Here is a 17195-nt window from a genome sequence, read left to right on the forward strand (position 1 = left end):
TCAATTTTTCATGTTTTAATTCATAATTTTTTGCGTCAAACATATTTTAAATGTTCATATTTCAATTTATATTTTCAAAAAATTAATAATCTTTCCAATTCTTTTTTAATTTTTTTCAATTCCTTCCAAAACTTTTTAATTCTTTATATAGCTAACCCGACAAGTCCTGGTAGCTAACCATTGGACTGTCCCTCTGTCGTGCATCCCCAACTCGAGTTATTTACAATCCTAATCATAATCACACAACACCCACACTAGTGTTTATCCACGGGGGCGAGCTCATCCAGAACTTTCACAATGTCTGGCCACACTTACGACATAGGGTCAGTAGAGTATCGAGTCTCAACCTGGAGCACGTGGTGGCTAGCCACTGCTTTTACCTAGGAAAACTCGTATTTCAGATAATTGGAAGTGCAACAATTACTTTATCAACTCAATAATCATCCATACTCATACTCAGCCATCCGGCTCATAACATACTTCACAATCAGCCATAATTCATTATCATATACAACCATTCCAGCTCATAACATATTCCACAATCAGCCATAATTCATTATGATATACAGCCATTCCGACTCATAACATAATAGCACTTTCACCATCCAACATCATAAAACTCATAAAATCATCATTTAAGCCATAAATCACTTTTCTCAAATCACTTTTCTTTGAAATCAAATTCAATTCATCCCAATCTTAACTTCAAAATTCACATTTCTCAAATCACTTCTAGCTTATATGCCATCTTTCTCAAAAGAAATTTTCTCTCTCAAAACAAGCCACATTTCCACAACATCCTTCTAAAACTTCAAAACGATTCAACAAACTAGGCCAAATTAAAATCTCTTTTGAAAGATCCAAAAATCAGTAATTCTAAAACTGAATTTGGTAATAGAATTTTCTCAGCAGAATCTCAAGACTTTAGAGAAGGACAACCTATCTCAATTTCTTAAAAATTCATTGAAACTCTTAAAATCATAGATTCTTGGTTTAAGTAAATAGAAACAGAATTTATTATAAAATCGAATCATATAAAGTCACAAGTCCCAACCCAATCCAAAACCAATTCACTTGAAATAGAGCCAATCCATTTAAATCAAAATCACTTTTAGGTTCCTTCTTAAAACCAATTCTCTGACTTCTTCCAAAATGTCACAAATGCAATTATTCAATTAAAACCCCAATTTCCTTTAAAATCACTAAAAGCTCCTCTGAACGAAATCCTTAAGTCTAACTAAAAGCATAAGCCTTTTTTATATTTAAAATCAATATTAAAACATAGTACTTTTCTTCAGTGATTCAAAATGGTAAAGTAATTTCTTTTCTAAATAAATCGAACCCAAAACATATAGTTTTCTTAAATAAATTAAACTCGAAAACATAACTATTTTCTTAATAAATCAAATTATACAATTTCTCAAATCCAAGCCTTTCTAAATAACTTTCCAAACAAAGTCTAAGATTTTTATAGAAATTTCGGCAGCACCTCCCCTAAAACTTAGACTTTGCCACCCTTTTTGGGTCCCAACCAAACCATTCCACAATCCTTTTCAACGGTCCAAAACCCAAAATCTGTTCAAAATCAAGCAGGATCCAAAAGTGCGTACCATTCTCATATTTCCAGAAAACCAATTCAAACTCAAATCAATTTCCAATGGATTAAACTCGATTCCAAAACTTTAAAGAAATAACTTTAAAGAAATACTTCAAAACAGTCCATTCCGCAAAACCCAACAATAATCCAGTCAAACAAGCATTCACATCCATCCAAGACAATCAAACAATACAAGATTTATACAATCACCAAAGATACATTTCTCACATCAGTATCCATATATAACAATTCCAGATAAATAAGTTTAGTTTTCTGAAAAATGCCCCTACCTCGACTCACCGAAACCATAACCCAAACGCGTCACAGGAACCTTCTCTCTCAACCCGAAATCATCGGCAGCTACAACCTCAGCTCTAAGCCACTTTCGCAATAACCACATCAACTCTAATCGCGATATATAACAACTAAGATTAATGCTCATAATAATGAATGCCACAACACCTCAACGTATAACAGAACAGCGATTAAAGGGGTTACCGGAACGTAAACGCTTACCGCAAATAGGAAGAAGTGACTGAACCCTGTAGCGGCAGTCCGGTGGTGGTTCCGGCAGCCACAGAGACTTCTCCGGCGGCCATACACGATGGACAACCACCACTGTAGCAGCTGGGAGGGCGGCAGCCACGGCGGCAGCTTCTGACGAGCTCTGGCAGCAGTGGACTGCGACGAGGTCGACGGTGTTGAAGCAAGGCACGATGGCGACGCAACTGGCGGCGGCGGGAGGCATGAACGACGGCGGCTCCCCCCTGGTTCACCAACTCGGGTTTTCTTCTCTAACTCCTCTTTACTGGCGATGCAACGGCAACTCTGAATGACGACGACTGGTGGCGAGGCGTGAAGCAGCGCCCTTTCCTTTTCTTCACGGCGGCTCTAACAACAGTGACAGCAGCGCCGTCCTCCACCCCCACACGTGCACTCTCTGTTCGTGGATCTCCAAGGACGGCGACGAAGAAGACCTTGACGGCGACGACGGCGCGGCCACACGGAACGGCGATGCTTCCCTCTCTTCGCGGCTCTGTCGGCAGCAGCAGCGCGGTCCTCTCTCTCTCTTCTCTATTCTTCGCACACTCACCCTCCTCGGTGCAACACGGCAGTGCGACGGCAGTGACGCCCGCCGGCGCCGCCCTTCTTCTTTCCCCTTTCCGGATCTCCCTCTTCTCTCTTCCCTCCGCCTTTCTTTGTTTCTTTCTTTCTTCCTTTTTCCTTTTGTTTCTCTGTATGTGTGTGTGTGTGTGTGCTGGGTTTGTTTGTGTGTGTGTGTGTTTGTTCATGTGTGCTGAGGGTGAGTGAGGTGAGGTGAGTTTAGGTATTAGGATTTGGGGGTGGTGTGGGGTAGTTTAGGTATTTTCATTAAAATTAGGGTTAGTAGTGTAATTTCATAAAATAATTAGAAAGATAAAATAATAATCAAAATCCAAATTAAATATAAAATCTCTATCTTTAAAATACCTTCCAATTACAATTTATTAAATTATTCCCAGTAAAACTTAGAGATAAGTAAATTAACTCTCTTTTATTTATAAAATAAAGTTAAAAATCTAGATATTAAAATTAAGACATATAAAATATTCATTATTTTTTAATTATAAAACTCTAAATTAAAAATAAGAATTACTCTACTTGTATACGAAAATCTCTAAAAATATAATCTTAATTAAATATAATAGATCATAAATAATTTATTAATAACTTTTCAAAATCCAGGGTCTTACATTGAACACGTGACATATAATTTGGATTAGAAAAAATTTTAAAAATTGTGTTTTCTTATAAGATTAATCGGACAGGACTAGCTTGAATATGTGACATATAATTTGACCTAAAGACTACTTTTGAATCTTATTAGAAACTAAATCAGTTTTGTGCTTAACCTCTTCAATTAATGGTTGACCAAGGAATTGGCGATTGGTTAATTGAAAAGAAACTGAGGAGCCATAAAATTGGAAATCAGTTAATTAAGATTTGTCATGAAAAGATCTTTGCGTACTTCAAAATAGATAAACAAGGATTGAGTTTTCTAGAACTTAAACATCTCTGAAGTCCTTGACTCTCGCCATTATTGTCTTTTCTCAATCAACATTCAAGTTCACTGTCCCTTAAACATTCAAGCACTCAAGGTTCCAAGCATTAAAGCACTTAATCTAAATAGACATTTAATTAGACGTTGCTTGCCTCAATCCGTTAATCCTTGTGAAAATGATATCCACTCACCGTGATATTACTTGAACAATCCGGTGCACTTGCCGGTATCCGTGAGCTTTAAATTTTTCTCATCAGCTCTCGACACCCAAGGTTCAAAATGCATTGGCACTTAATGTCAGAGGCCAACACCAAGCACCCAAATTGCCATAGAAGTTGGAGCTGGTGCCAGCAATCAAAGTCCAGTGCCAGCAAAGGAGATAGAAGATTGGCACCTAGCGCCAAGTTTGAAGCCCAGCGCCAGTGTCCAAAATCTCTACCTGGACATTTTTTATTCGGCTGATACACTCCAAAGATTTATGATTTAATTATTTAAAAGCAATTAGTTTTGTTATCTTCTTCTAGAAAGATAAAAGTTGGTTTTAGTTTGAATTTGAATTTATTTAGAAGATAAGATTAGTTTATTTTCAGCTTAAAATTTAGGTTAGGATCTAGATTATAAATAAGCGAGCGATGGTTCATTGAAGACCATCCAGCATCTTGCAGTCATTAGTTTTAGTTTATCTTTCTATTTGCCATGAGTCACTAATTCTTTTGTGTTAGGGTTAGGAGCTTTGTTTGATTTTATGGATTGCTGATTGATTGTTTCTTTTATGTTGATTAATGCATTGATACTTTTTCAAGAATTGAGTTTCATTCTTATTCTTAGTGATTAGAAGTATTAAAAATTTTTCTAACTCTGTCTTAGATTCCTTTATTATCTTGGAAAATTTATTATCAGGATTAGCTTGAAACTCATTCTCATAATTTTTCAAACTAACTAGGGATAGCTTTTGAAAGGTTGTGCAACTTTAATTCAAAATTGTGCTTAACCTCTTTTTCTTAATTAGTTGACCAAGGAATTGGCAATTAAATAAGATAAAGAGAAATTAAATTGCCAATGGATTGCGGTTTGATTATATATGATTTGTCGTTAAATTATCTTGAATGAATCAAAGTAAATAAACATGAACATTTCTTTTTCTAAAAGTTAAACATCTCTAAAATCTTAACATCTCCATTTATTATTTATTTCTCTAATCATTCATAAGCATCCATTCACACGTATGTTACTGTTACTATTTCAAGATCTCATCCACTACAAAGGTTTGATGATCTCAAACGTATGTTGCTTACTCAATTCTTTAATCCTAGTGGGAATGATATCCACTCATTGTGGTATTACTTGAAGCGATTTAGTGCACTTGCCAATTTGGTCCATCAAGTTTTAGACACATCAAGTTTTTGGCGATGTTGACGGGGATTAATTGAGATTGACAACACACATTTGGTTGAATCACTAATTAGATCTTTGTTTTTAGTTGCTTTTTATTTTTCTTTTCTTTTGCTTTTTCTTCCATACAATGCGTTTTATTTCTTTTGTGTTTTTGCATGCAAGGCAGTGAGGATTGCATACTTTCTAATCCTGAAATAAAGAAGATACTTGCACAAATAAAGAATAAATCAAGGGCTAGAAGAGAAGTAGAAGAAAGAATGGCAAAAGATAACAACAATGTTGGAAGAACTCTTGGTGACTATATCACACCTACCACTAATAGCTGTAGAAGCAGCATAGTGAGGCCTACCGTTCAACCAAACAACTTTGAACTGAAGTCCTCACTCATCTAATTGGTACAGCAAGACCAATCCAATGGTAGCCCTCAAAAAGATCAAGATGTCTACATAGCTAGTTTTTTGCAGCTATGTGACATAACGAAGAATAATGGAGCTAGCCCTGAACCCATTCAGTTACGACTATTTCCTTTTTCTTTGAGAGATAGAGCCAAGTAATGGCTCCAAGCTCAGCCTTTGGGGAGAATTGCAATGAGAAGATTTAGTTAACAAATTTTTAACTAAATACTTTTTACCTCAGAAGTTTGCTCGATTGAGGAATGACATAAATTCCTTCTCCCAAAAGGATAGTGAATCACTCTAGAAGCCTGGAAAAGATACAAGGAGATGTTGAGAAAGTTTTCACACCATGCCTTCCCACAGTGGCTGAAAATCCAAACTTTCTATGATGGAGTCTCTCAAGCCTTAAGAACCGTGATCGACTCATTAGTAGGAGGCTCATTGCACAGAAAGACACCTGAAGAAGCGTTGGAGTTCTTAAAATAGTGGCAGCCAATAATTTCATGTACTCAACCGAGGAAACAGGGTATGAGCTTGAAAATAAGGTCGTAACCTTCTGGAAGCCAAGACTAAGGCATGAACAAATTTTTCAAACCTCTGATAATTTAGTTCATCCCCTTGTAACGCCTTTCTTGTAAAGTAAACAAGGTTTTTGTCTTGTCTCATCTTGTTGAACAAGTGCACTTGCTACTGCTTTGTCAGCCATAGCCAAATACAAAATGAGTTCTTCACGATCTCAGGTCAAGTAATGATAAGATGTTGTGAGAGAGATTTCTTAAATTCTTGAAAGGCTTGCTCACGCTCTTACATCCAGGTAAAATTGTGTCTTTTTCTAAGCGTTGTAAAAAGTGAAAGCAATATTAAGGCTGAGCCAGCTAAAAATCATGATAGGGCTGTCAATCTTCCATTAAGTTACTGGATTTCTTTGACACAAGTCACACTTTTCATGTTTATGATAGCTTGACACTTGCCAGGTTTGGCCTCAATTCTTCTTTGAGTGAGCATAAATCCTAGGAATTTCCATGTCTCTACTGTGAAAATACATTTAGTGGGGTTGAGTCTCATTCCATGTTTCCTTATGGTGTTAAACACTTCAAACAAGTCATTCAATAAGCTATCCCCACTTTGTGTTTTGATAAGCATTTCGTCTACACAGACCTTCATCAATTTTGCTAGGTAAGGTGAGAACACCCAGTTTATCAGCCACTGGTTCCCGCATTCTTTAACATGAAAGGCATCACTAGATAATAATTTGCCCTTGGGGTAATGAATGATGTCTTTTTCTTGATCGAACTCATACATTGGGATTTTGTTGTATCCTAAATATACATCCATGAAGGAGAAAAATTTGTATCATGAGGCTGAATCTACCAGTGTATTAATACTGGGTAAGGAGTAAGGATCCTTGGAATAAGCTTTTATTTAGATCGGTGTAATCCACATACATCTTCTATTTTCCATTTCCACAACTTGTGCTCTTTTGGGACTAAGTTTCTCCTTTCTTGCTGCACAAGTCGTGGCCTCGAAAAAATGACTAGCTTGTGGCACATGAGGTCAGGACGTATGCCTGGCATATCAGAGGCTTTCCACACAAAGAGATTGGCATTTTGTTTCAATAGATTCACCAAATCTGTTTTTAACTTTTATTCCATGTTGGCACCCAAATTTGTGTTTTTCTGACCTCATCGCATATATGTACCTCTTCTATTTTACCTTCTGGTTGAAGCCTCATATCTTCCCTTGCTCTGACTCCCTCAAGTTCTATTGAATGGACTTCCTTACCCGTAGGGATACCTTGCAAGTTTAAGATTTCATTATAATATCTTCATCCCATCTTCTAATTCCCTTTTATGATAGTTATTCCTTCTTGAGTTGCGAACTTCATGCATAAGAGAGGGGTGGATACCACTATGGCAAGTTAGTTTAATGTTACCCAACCTATCAAGGAATTATAAGCTGATGGAGTATCTACTACAATGTAGTCGACGTTCACAATACGCGTTTTCAAACCTTTCCCAAAAGTAGTATAAAGAGTAATGTATCGTAGAGGTTGGTAAGAGTTTTTTCTAACCTGAAAAGAGTATTTGGATATTCCTTCAAGTCTTTTTCTTCCAAATTGAGCTTATCAAAAGATGGTTTGAATATGATATCTGCTAAACTTCCTCGGTCCACTAACATCTTGTGGAGGCTAGCATTGGCTAGAATTATTATTATTACCACTAGATCGTGATGACCTAGGATAACCCCTTTGGCATCCTCTTTTGTAAAAGTGATTATGGGAAATCGGGTATCCCCTCATTTTTCATGACTTGATAGACTTCTTTCATGTGCCTTTTGTAGTTGGACTTGGTTATTCCTCCTCCTGCAAATTCGCCAATAATGATGTGGACATGCCTTTCAAGGATTTTGGTTAGACCCTCTGGTTTTTCCTCTATCTTCTTCTTGTCTTTTCTCTTGTTGGTTTCACCGGATCTTCCAGCGAGGTATTTATCCAATCTTCCTTCTCTGGCTAACTTTTCTATTACATTTTTCAAATCAAAATAGTCATTGGTGGAATGATCATAGTTTCAATGATATTCACAGTACTCTAATCGATTTCCTCTTTTTGTTGCTTCGGCTCTACCAAGGAAACGTGCAAAGGAGTGTAGGAGTGATATCTTCTCGGCCGATCCTAGTTGTCTCCTTCCTTCTTCTTCTGATCCTTCTTTTTGTCTCAGAACTGATAGGGACTATCATTTCTAGTAGTAGGCTTTCTTATTTGAGCGGTCTTTTCTATGATAATGTATTTTTTAGCCTGTTCTTGCACATCGTATAAAGAGGTTGGGTGCCTTTTTTATATTGACTGCGAGAAAAGATCATCTTTGAGATAATTAACGATCCCCATAATGGCTGCTCCAATATGTAAACTTTGAATTTCTAAACAAACTTTGTTAAACCTCTTCATGTAGCCCCTAAGGGACTCTCTGACTTTTTGTTTGACACCTACTAGGCTCGAAGATGTTTGGTCTTATCTTTTTGAATTAAAAAATGTGTGAGAAAGCTTTTAGCCAAGTCATCGAAGTAGATGACCAACCTGGGTGAGAGGCTGTCGAACCACTTTATTGTGGCCTTGGTCAGCGTAGTAGGGAATTCCTTACACCAAGTTACATCAGACGCATCCTCCAGGTACATGCGGCTTTTAAAATTACTCAGGTAATGTCGTGGGTCCAAAGTACCATCATAGAGGTCCATATCTGGGGCCTTGAAGCTCCTATGAACTTCAGCTTGCATGATTTTCTCCGAGAATGGGTCCTCACTTTCTAAAATGTTGAATAATAATCAGCCCGGGGCCTTTTGCTTTTGAAATTGGACTCCAACCTTTTTAGTTTTTCTTCAAGCTCTCTACGACCTCGTAGTTCCCTTCAATATTGTCGTTCAGACTCATGTTGTCATTCCCACTCAGCCTCCAATTTTTCTAGATGGCCTTAGTGACCATGAACCAAACTCATAATCTCTGCTGCATTCCTATATCCCGATCCTTCAAGAATGTGAATTTGAAAACTTACCTTTCGTCCTCCTAGGTCTTCTCTATCTCTTTCCTCTACTACCCTTCCCTCTTTCTGAGTTTTGGGGTATAGAGAGTGCTCGATCATTGTTCCGATGACCTCTACTATAAGATTCCAAATGTGATGCAGTACGTCCATCTTCTGGGTGAACATTCACCATGGTGCGTGTTAACTTCTAGTTTTTCGACAATGGTGCCAATGTTTTGAGGTGTAATGATCCAACTTCTAGCATGTCATGACCAAGGCTAGCAGCTAGGTGCTACTATTCGGCGTACTGTAGGGACTCTAGATCATACGTTAAATATATACATATGAGCCTATAGTGCTAGTCGAGATCGCATATTTATTTGAATATGTCAAGGTAATTATAAGAGAAACAAATAATTTTACAAAGCATGTAAACATAAAAAGGCATAACAAAATATAGTCATATCATACACAAACGCCTATAAGCTTAGTTTAGTACATAACCATGGTTCATACATTACTGATTATTCATAAATATTTACAGACTTTATTATTTATACTAATAGGCCTTGGCTTACAAGAGCCACCCTAGTTTGGGACTCACTCTAACTTATTTATATTAAATATTTACAAAAGAGCTAGCCCTCTAAAAAACTATACAATGCGAGGAGAAGGACCACTACTATGACTATACTACTACTACTACTATTTCTACTACTGATGATCATGGATAATTGGAAGCTGGTGAAACACTGGGCGGAAACAAAGAGATAATTACTTTGATGTGCCCGTGATGTTGCTACTGTTCGCATCTTTAACGGAATCCTCCTCTCCTATCTCGAATGAACTAGAGTACAAGTCCACCATCATCTTATCAATCCATACTTGTAAGCTATGCTATGCTGAAGGTGTGGATCCAGAGCTCTCAGGGATCCCTATCCCATCGAACTCTGCCCAAGGGTCATTGACTGGCTCAGCTGCAGGGGATAGTGGTGGAGTGGCGGGCATAGGTACATCGAGGACTACTTGGTTCTAATCAGAGTCGAACCATGGTGGGTACTCGGGCACATCGATTATTGAAGATTTTGGTATGGACTCTGCCATGATCAGAGGATAAGATGGGAAAAGATATTGACCTCTGCCACGGTGAAGTTCTGACAACAGCATATCATAGGGCATATCGGGGTCAAACTCTTGGCTGTGTAGGGGGTGAGAGAAAGGATGGTTGGGAAGATAGTAAGTGTGTTTACGAGGACTGCCCAAAACATAGCGCCTCCCATCGCGAGATCCACATAGTTGCCATATATCGGGTACTCAAAGAATATAACGTCGGTCATATTTGCGGACGTGGAAAATAAGGGGTGAGAAGCTAGAGTTCCCAGCAGAGTACTACACATAAAACCTAAGGGGTTCGCAGCCTAAGTCTAAGTGTTCGCAAATTTATAATAGCACTTCACACCCAAGCAAGCACAATCACAAGTTTATAGCAAAATAACGGTTATATATGCAAGTAGTAGTCACAAACAAAGAAATACAACAACCAGGTATGATGTATGTCTGGTCTTATGCAGGTCATGAGCTCATGCATCGGTTGACTACTCGCAATCTAACATTACTCAGCCCTACGTCGGGCTATGGTTACTTCACTGTGTATGGTCATTGGTCAATGCATCGATCCCTCATATGATAAATCATGTACAGTTGTGACACTAAAAAAAGAATGGCCCAAAATATAACATACTCGCAGTGAGTAACTATCCGTATGGTTCTAGTTGCGTCAGAACAAAATCTCCTCCTCCCTAGATAATCTCTTAGCACCTTGAGGTTTACAATTTTCTTTTTTCTGTGACACTTTTTCAATAAACATTTTTTCTTAGAGACTTCTCTGCCCTTCTCTTTTGTAAAAAAACTTGTACCCGATCTCTTCTCTTTAAATCTCTCAGTCTTTGTCACATTTACTATTTTGCCCTTGAGCCTTTTATATGTTTCTAATTTTTTTCCTTTTTACATTTTTTTTTTTACTATTTTCTTTAGGCTTTTAGTAAAGCTTTCACCACAATGTTATTATATTATCATTTTACTCTCATATCTTTTCTAAGAGACCTTTTTATCCTTCATTAAGTTAATTGACCATTTTATATTTTCTTTATGCCCAAATTATCATTTTACCTCTAAGTGTTCTAGGTTTTCTGTTTAATTTCATTTGACATTAAAACTTTACCGAATTAATACCCTAATATTTTTTATGGCCAAATTATCTCTAATAATTTTTAATTAATACCAATTTTATTCCTAGCTACCTAAAACACTATTTTACCCTTTATTATTTTATTTATTTGTTTAGTTACCATATGTTACACTTTTACTCCTAACTTTTACTAAAATTTTTTAATTTTATTTTAATTATAATTTTGACCCAAATAATTTATATAATTACATCATTAAATTCAGAATTTTAATTATATCTTGCTTAAATTATATTTTTAGCCCTTTTTATCCAAAAATGACCATAACATTCTTTTTTAATTTTACACACTTATTTTATAAGATTAAAACTATTTTTCTAACTTCTTTTTAACTCTTTAACACGTCACTTTTAAGGTTTCTAGGGGATTAGAATTTTTCGAAGTACAATTTTGTATTTCTATCTACTTTTAGTGACTTTTAAAGCTTAAAACTTAAATCTCAAGTGCTCTAAATATTTTTAGTTGTTTCATATAATTTTCAAAGGTAAATTAGCCTCATATACCACTCAAATAACAAGCCAAAAACAAAAAAGCACCACTAAAATTTCAGATTACAAAATTGAGCGTAAAATCACCACAAAGTGGATTATATGAACACCGAAACAAGCACAAACATCTAATCCTAATCTTTACCTCTTGTTTAATTCAGTTCTTAGACCTCTCAAACACCAAAATACTCACACAAAAGTAGAGACACAGCTGGTGGTGGTGTAGTTATTTTTTTGGTTAAAAAGTATCACAAAAAGTGATGAAATTTAGCCACTTTGAGCTTGAATTTTTCTAACTTCATAGACATGCTCTACATGGGCTTTAAGAAAAATTTTCTAGACCTAGAAGAGAGCAAGAATTTATCATGGTTATTGTTAGAAAAACAGAAAAGAATAAAGAAGGAATAAGAGCTTACCTTGTTGAAATTTCGGTAAAAACACAAGAATTAGTGAAAATAGACAAAGAACTGTATTTGTATGGCTTAGATTCTTGAAAAAAACTTGAAGAAAAATGGCTAAACAAATGGAATAAAGGCTGGAACATAGAGAAGAAGTACAAAAATTTACTCTCTTTCTCTCTCTAAGATTCGGCCATTTTGTGAAAAAAAATGCATGAAGTGTTTCATGAATGTGATCAAGGATTCCTTAAATAAAATCTTACTCTTGGCTGAATTAATTGTGGTAAAATGGGCTTAAAAAAATTCATAGGAGAATGGACTGAGATTGGGAGAGAAGGGGCGTGTTTTAAGGAAGAATAATCAGCCTTGCAAAAGACGTGTTTATTCGCAGTTAATTGCAGTTAATTACTCAAGATTAAAAATATAGTAGAGAGGGGTGAGAGGCTAAGATAATCTCAGCCCTGAGATTAAGAGAGAGGGGCGTGTTACTTGGAAAACAAGTAAGAAGATTCGGGACCTCTAAGAGTTATTTGCGGAATACTAGTCAGAAGTTCGCTTCGGAACAACTTTTACCATGCAGTAAAATAACTAATGGCTGAAATTTATTCTTAAAAGAACAAATCATGAATGAATGGCTAAGATCAATCTTGGGACATAATTACCAAAGTAGATATTATTTTAACCACTGATTCCAAGTTTTTCGATTACTAACTTTTTTCGTCGCACGCAAAACCATCAATAAAAGTGAATTCCCAGCTCAAAAGCCTCTGTTGAGAAAAATAAACCCGTGGTACACAATTATTTACTTTTTATTAGTCAAATTTGATTTGAAAAAATTAATTACCCTCATAAAATCAAGTTTGACTCATTAATTACCTTTTTCTAATTAATTTTAGTTATTTTTTACCATTGGGCCTGCCTCACTATATCTTGTTGAGCTGTGGTTCAAGATTTTGTAGAATAAGTTATAAAATAGCCAGAAAAATCAGTTTACCAAAATTTGGGTTCTTACACGAGGGATTACCTGAAACCAATAGGATATAGGCTTGGATGTGAGGTCTAAACTCCTTTGAGAGAATGTTTGACTTGTTTAATAAAGAGAAAAGTTGTCTGATGTCCTTGGGTGGATGGTGGTGGATGGTATCTACAAAAGACTTTGGTGCTTAAGTTAGTTAGAGTTTTGGGCAGGTTTCACTAAATTAAAATTGAAGAAATACCTGGATTAGATGAGGTATTTATAGAGATACGATGACAACTTGGCCATCACTCTAAAGTCCTATCACTTGTAGTGGTGGATAGTTACTCTCTCGTTATTAGAAAAGTTATCCCACATTTGTTGTGAAAAATTGTATGAATATCTGTTACAATATGATAGGCCCTTTTTGCCATGCAAGTTGGGTCGGAGATGGTTTAGAGAATCTGTTTCTTAAACAAATCGAGTAGATTAACCCGTATAAATTTATTGGGTCTTTCTTGGATATTTTGTGAAATTGGGTTAACATATCTAGACCATAACTTTGTCTTTTGAATCCGGATATGAACAAATATTAAAATTAATATTAAAAATATATTTTAAAAATAGGCAAATCAAATATATTTTTATTATTTTCAATGTTTAAAAATGAATCATCTTTTTATAAATTAATCACATTTTTAAAATGTAAACGGTTAAAAATAAAAAATATTTATAAATTACTTAGCATGAGTAATTACTCAAAGAAAAAAAATTAGTTTTTTTAAAGTAAAATATATTTTTGCCCTTAATGTTTACGATGTTTTTTAAAATACTTCTAGCATTTAATTTTATTTAATTTTGTTTTTAATATTTTTAATTTGAATCATAATTATTTTTAAACTTTAATCTAATCTAAAATGTAAGGAATAAAGTTAAAAACGTCTAAGAATACTTTTAAAACAAATAAAAAGCATTAAGATGTTGAATAAATTGAGAAGATTATGAACAAAATGAAATGAAATTAAATATTAGGAATATTTTAAAAAAAAATAACAAATATTAGGGAAAAAAAAAAGTGTGCTTTTTCCATTTCTTTTAATAGACTGAGGGGGGCCAAAGAGAGGTTAGGCCCTTGGGAAGAAGAAGATCAGCACAGCAATTTCTTTCTGTATACGCATGAGTCACCGTCAACTCCCCAGGCTGAGTGAGCAGTATCTTGATGCCGCGAATGAGGGAGGTTCCAACCACCTGCTCAACGGGGTTGCTGCGGGCTCACAGCCAATCCGTGTCCGACGCACTTTTTCTAAACCCATCTCTGCCAATTTGAGTCCCAAACAACAGTAGGGTTGAATTCAATTCATTTTTTGTGGAACCCAAACAACAGTACGAGGTGATGATCCAATGTAACAATCCTTCTATGCTTTCCTCTTCAATTCGTCACTTCAAAAATCACTGCTCCTATGCCCCTGTAAGCTCAACAATTTAACTCTTCTCCTTTTCCTATGCATTCTTTTTCTCTCTCTTTTCGGCCCAGTGTCGCCGTAACAATAGAATAACTGTTATGTTGGTTAGTTAGTTATTTAGTTAGTTGCTGGATATGTTATTGTATGCGCACATGTATAATTAATCAATATAATACTCTAAGCTTATTAGGTCTTCCACTTTGCTCCGTGATTGCAGTTAAAACTCATAGAGTGACGTTTGGATACCATTCAAACCCTCTGGCAATCTTCATCAGCAGCAGCTACTTTCTCCGATTCAAATTGTGACATATTGGACGACTTGTGTGTCATTGATGACAGGGACCTTCTTCTTCTTCTGAGCCGGAATTCCGAAACTGGTCTCCATGTCCTGGATCTTGTTGACAGCGGCTCGCTTGAGCCAAACCAATCCATGTACAATGTAATGCTAAAGAGATGCACCCAGTTGGGGAAGCTTAGAGAAGAAAGATTGGTGCATTCACACATCCTTAATTCTAAGCTCAAGGATGACCTTGTTATTCGAAATTCTGTTCTTTTCATTCATGCAAGGTGTGGCAGTTTGGAAGAGGCTCGTCGAGTGTTCGACGAAATGCCGTCCAAAGACATGGTTACTTGGACATCCATGATTACCGGGTATTCCCAGAATGAATGCGCCCAACATGCACTTGCTTTGTTTCCTCAAATGCTGCAATTTGGGTCCAAACCAAATGAATTCTTGTTATCCAGCTTGGTGAAATCTTGTGGATTTATAGTCAGCTAGAAGGACGGGCAGCAAATTCATGCATGTTGTCTGAAGTATGAATTCCTCACTCGTATGTTTTTATGGGCAGTTCGATTGTAGACATGTAAGCTAGATGTGGATACTTGAGCGAAGCACGATTGGCATTTGACAAGCTGGAAAATAAGAATGAGGTTTCATGGAATGCTTTGATAACTGGATATGCTAGGAAGGGTGAATTAGAGGACGCTTTGGCTCTGTTTATTAGGATGCAGAGGGAAGGTTATAAACCAACAGAATTTACATATTCATCCCTTATATGTGCTTTTTCGGGTATAGGATCTTTGGAGCAAGGTAAATGGCTTCATGCACCTACAATAAAATGGGGCAAAAAATTAGCTGGTTACGTGGGCAACACTCTTCTTCACATGTATGCAAAGTCAGACAGCATTCAGGATGCAAGAAAGGTTTTGAATCAATTGCTCAAGATTGATGTGGTTTCTTTCAGGTCGATGCTTATAGGGTATGCCCAGCATGGGTTTGGAAAAGAAGTTGTGCAACAGTTCGAAAAAATGTTGAGGATTGGGATTGAACCCAATGACATCACATTCCCAAGTGTTCTTACTGCTTGTAGCCGAGCTGGGCTTTTGGATGACGGTAAACATTATTTCGGATTAATGAAAAAGTACAATATTGAATCGAAAATCTCACATTATGTGACAATTGTTGATCTTTTCGGTCGAGCTGGCCTTCTTTATCAAGCTAAAAGTTTCATTGAAGAAATGCCAATCGAACCCACTGCAGCTATATGGGGAACTTTGCTTGGTGTTTCTAGGATGTATAAGAACATGGAGATAGGTGCCTATGCTGCTGAATGAATATTTGAGCTTGAACCTTCTTATTCAGGGACACAAATATTGCTTGCCTGTATATATGCCTCTGCGGGTAGGTGGAAGGTGGCTTGAAGAAGGAGCCTGCATGGTTGAGATTCAGAATTTTGTCCATGTATTTGTTGCAAATGACTTTGCAAATCCACATAATGAGAAGGTCCTTAAAATGTGGGAGAAGCTAAATCATGAAATTAAGGTAATTGGCTATGTTCCAGACACTAGTCATGTGCTTCTGTGTGTAGATCAATAAGAGAAGGAAGTAAGTATACAATATGACAATGAGAAGTTGGCTCTCACATTCGCACTTCTAAATACTTCACGTGGATCCACCATACGTATCATGAAGAATATCAGGGTTTGTGGTGATTGCCACTCACAATAAAATGTGTCATTTTGTTGAAGAGGAAAATCATAGTGAGAGACACCAATCGCTTCCACCACTTTTGTGATGGCTCCTGTTCATGTGGAGACTACTGGTAGTACCAATTATTATCAACAAATCAGATAGAGTTTTGGAGGGTTACTGGTTATTGTTCTCTAGTATCTCTGAATATTGTCACTCAACCACTGCTTGTGGTTTAGTTGATTTTGCAACATTTTTTTTAATTATACAATCTGGTTATAGTAAATATTAGTGATGATCATGAGTAAGATGCTTTCAAACTTGGTTAAAACAAAAATTTGTGGGCTTGTGATATACCTAGCTATTTATTTGAGGCTGAATACGAGATTGTAAAGTGAATTCATTTTGATATTTATCAGTGATGGTAGTGGAGAACGGAATTAGAGCTGTTGAGTATTTGGATTAGACTTTGATAAGAGCTCCCCTGGCTTAAAGTTCTGCTTTTAGATTCTTTAACTCATTCTCTTTTGAAATGCTAGTCAGTTTGAATTTGTAACTGATTTTTTGTGTATAGACAACATAGTTGATTATGTATTTGTTCTACCCTCTATCTATCGTTGAGAGTATGAACTAGGATCCAACCATCCAAAAGCGTAATAAGTAGTCAATCACTAATGTTGTTACCACCATTGTTATTGCAACCACATGAAGACCTCCTTTTTCTATTCTGGTTTTG

General features: G+C 36.3%; 1 long non-coding RNA gene across 1 annotated transcript; it reads left to right on the forward strand.

The window, feature by feature from the left end:
- The first annotated feature begins 14113 nt into the window (after positions 1-14113).
- Positions 14114-16899, forward strand: LOC112721663 (uncharacterized). The gene is made up of 2 exons (XR_011867667.1): positions 14114-14495; positions 14708-16899. It is a non-coding gene; the product is annotated as an uncharacterized lncRNA (long non-coding RNA).
- Positions 16900-17195: the final 296 nt, after the last annotated feature.

The sequence above is a fragment of the Arachis hypogaea genome, chromosome 11 (assembly GCF_003086295.3).
Source record: "Arachis hypogaea cultivar Tifrunner chromosome 11, arahy.Tifrunner.gnm2.J5K5, whole genome shotgun sequence".
Lineage (NCBI taxonomy): Eukaryota > Viridiplantae > Streptophyta > Magnoliopsida > Fabales > Fabaceae > Arachis > Arachis hypogaea.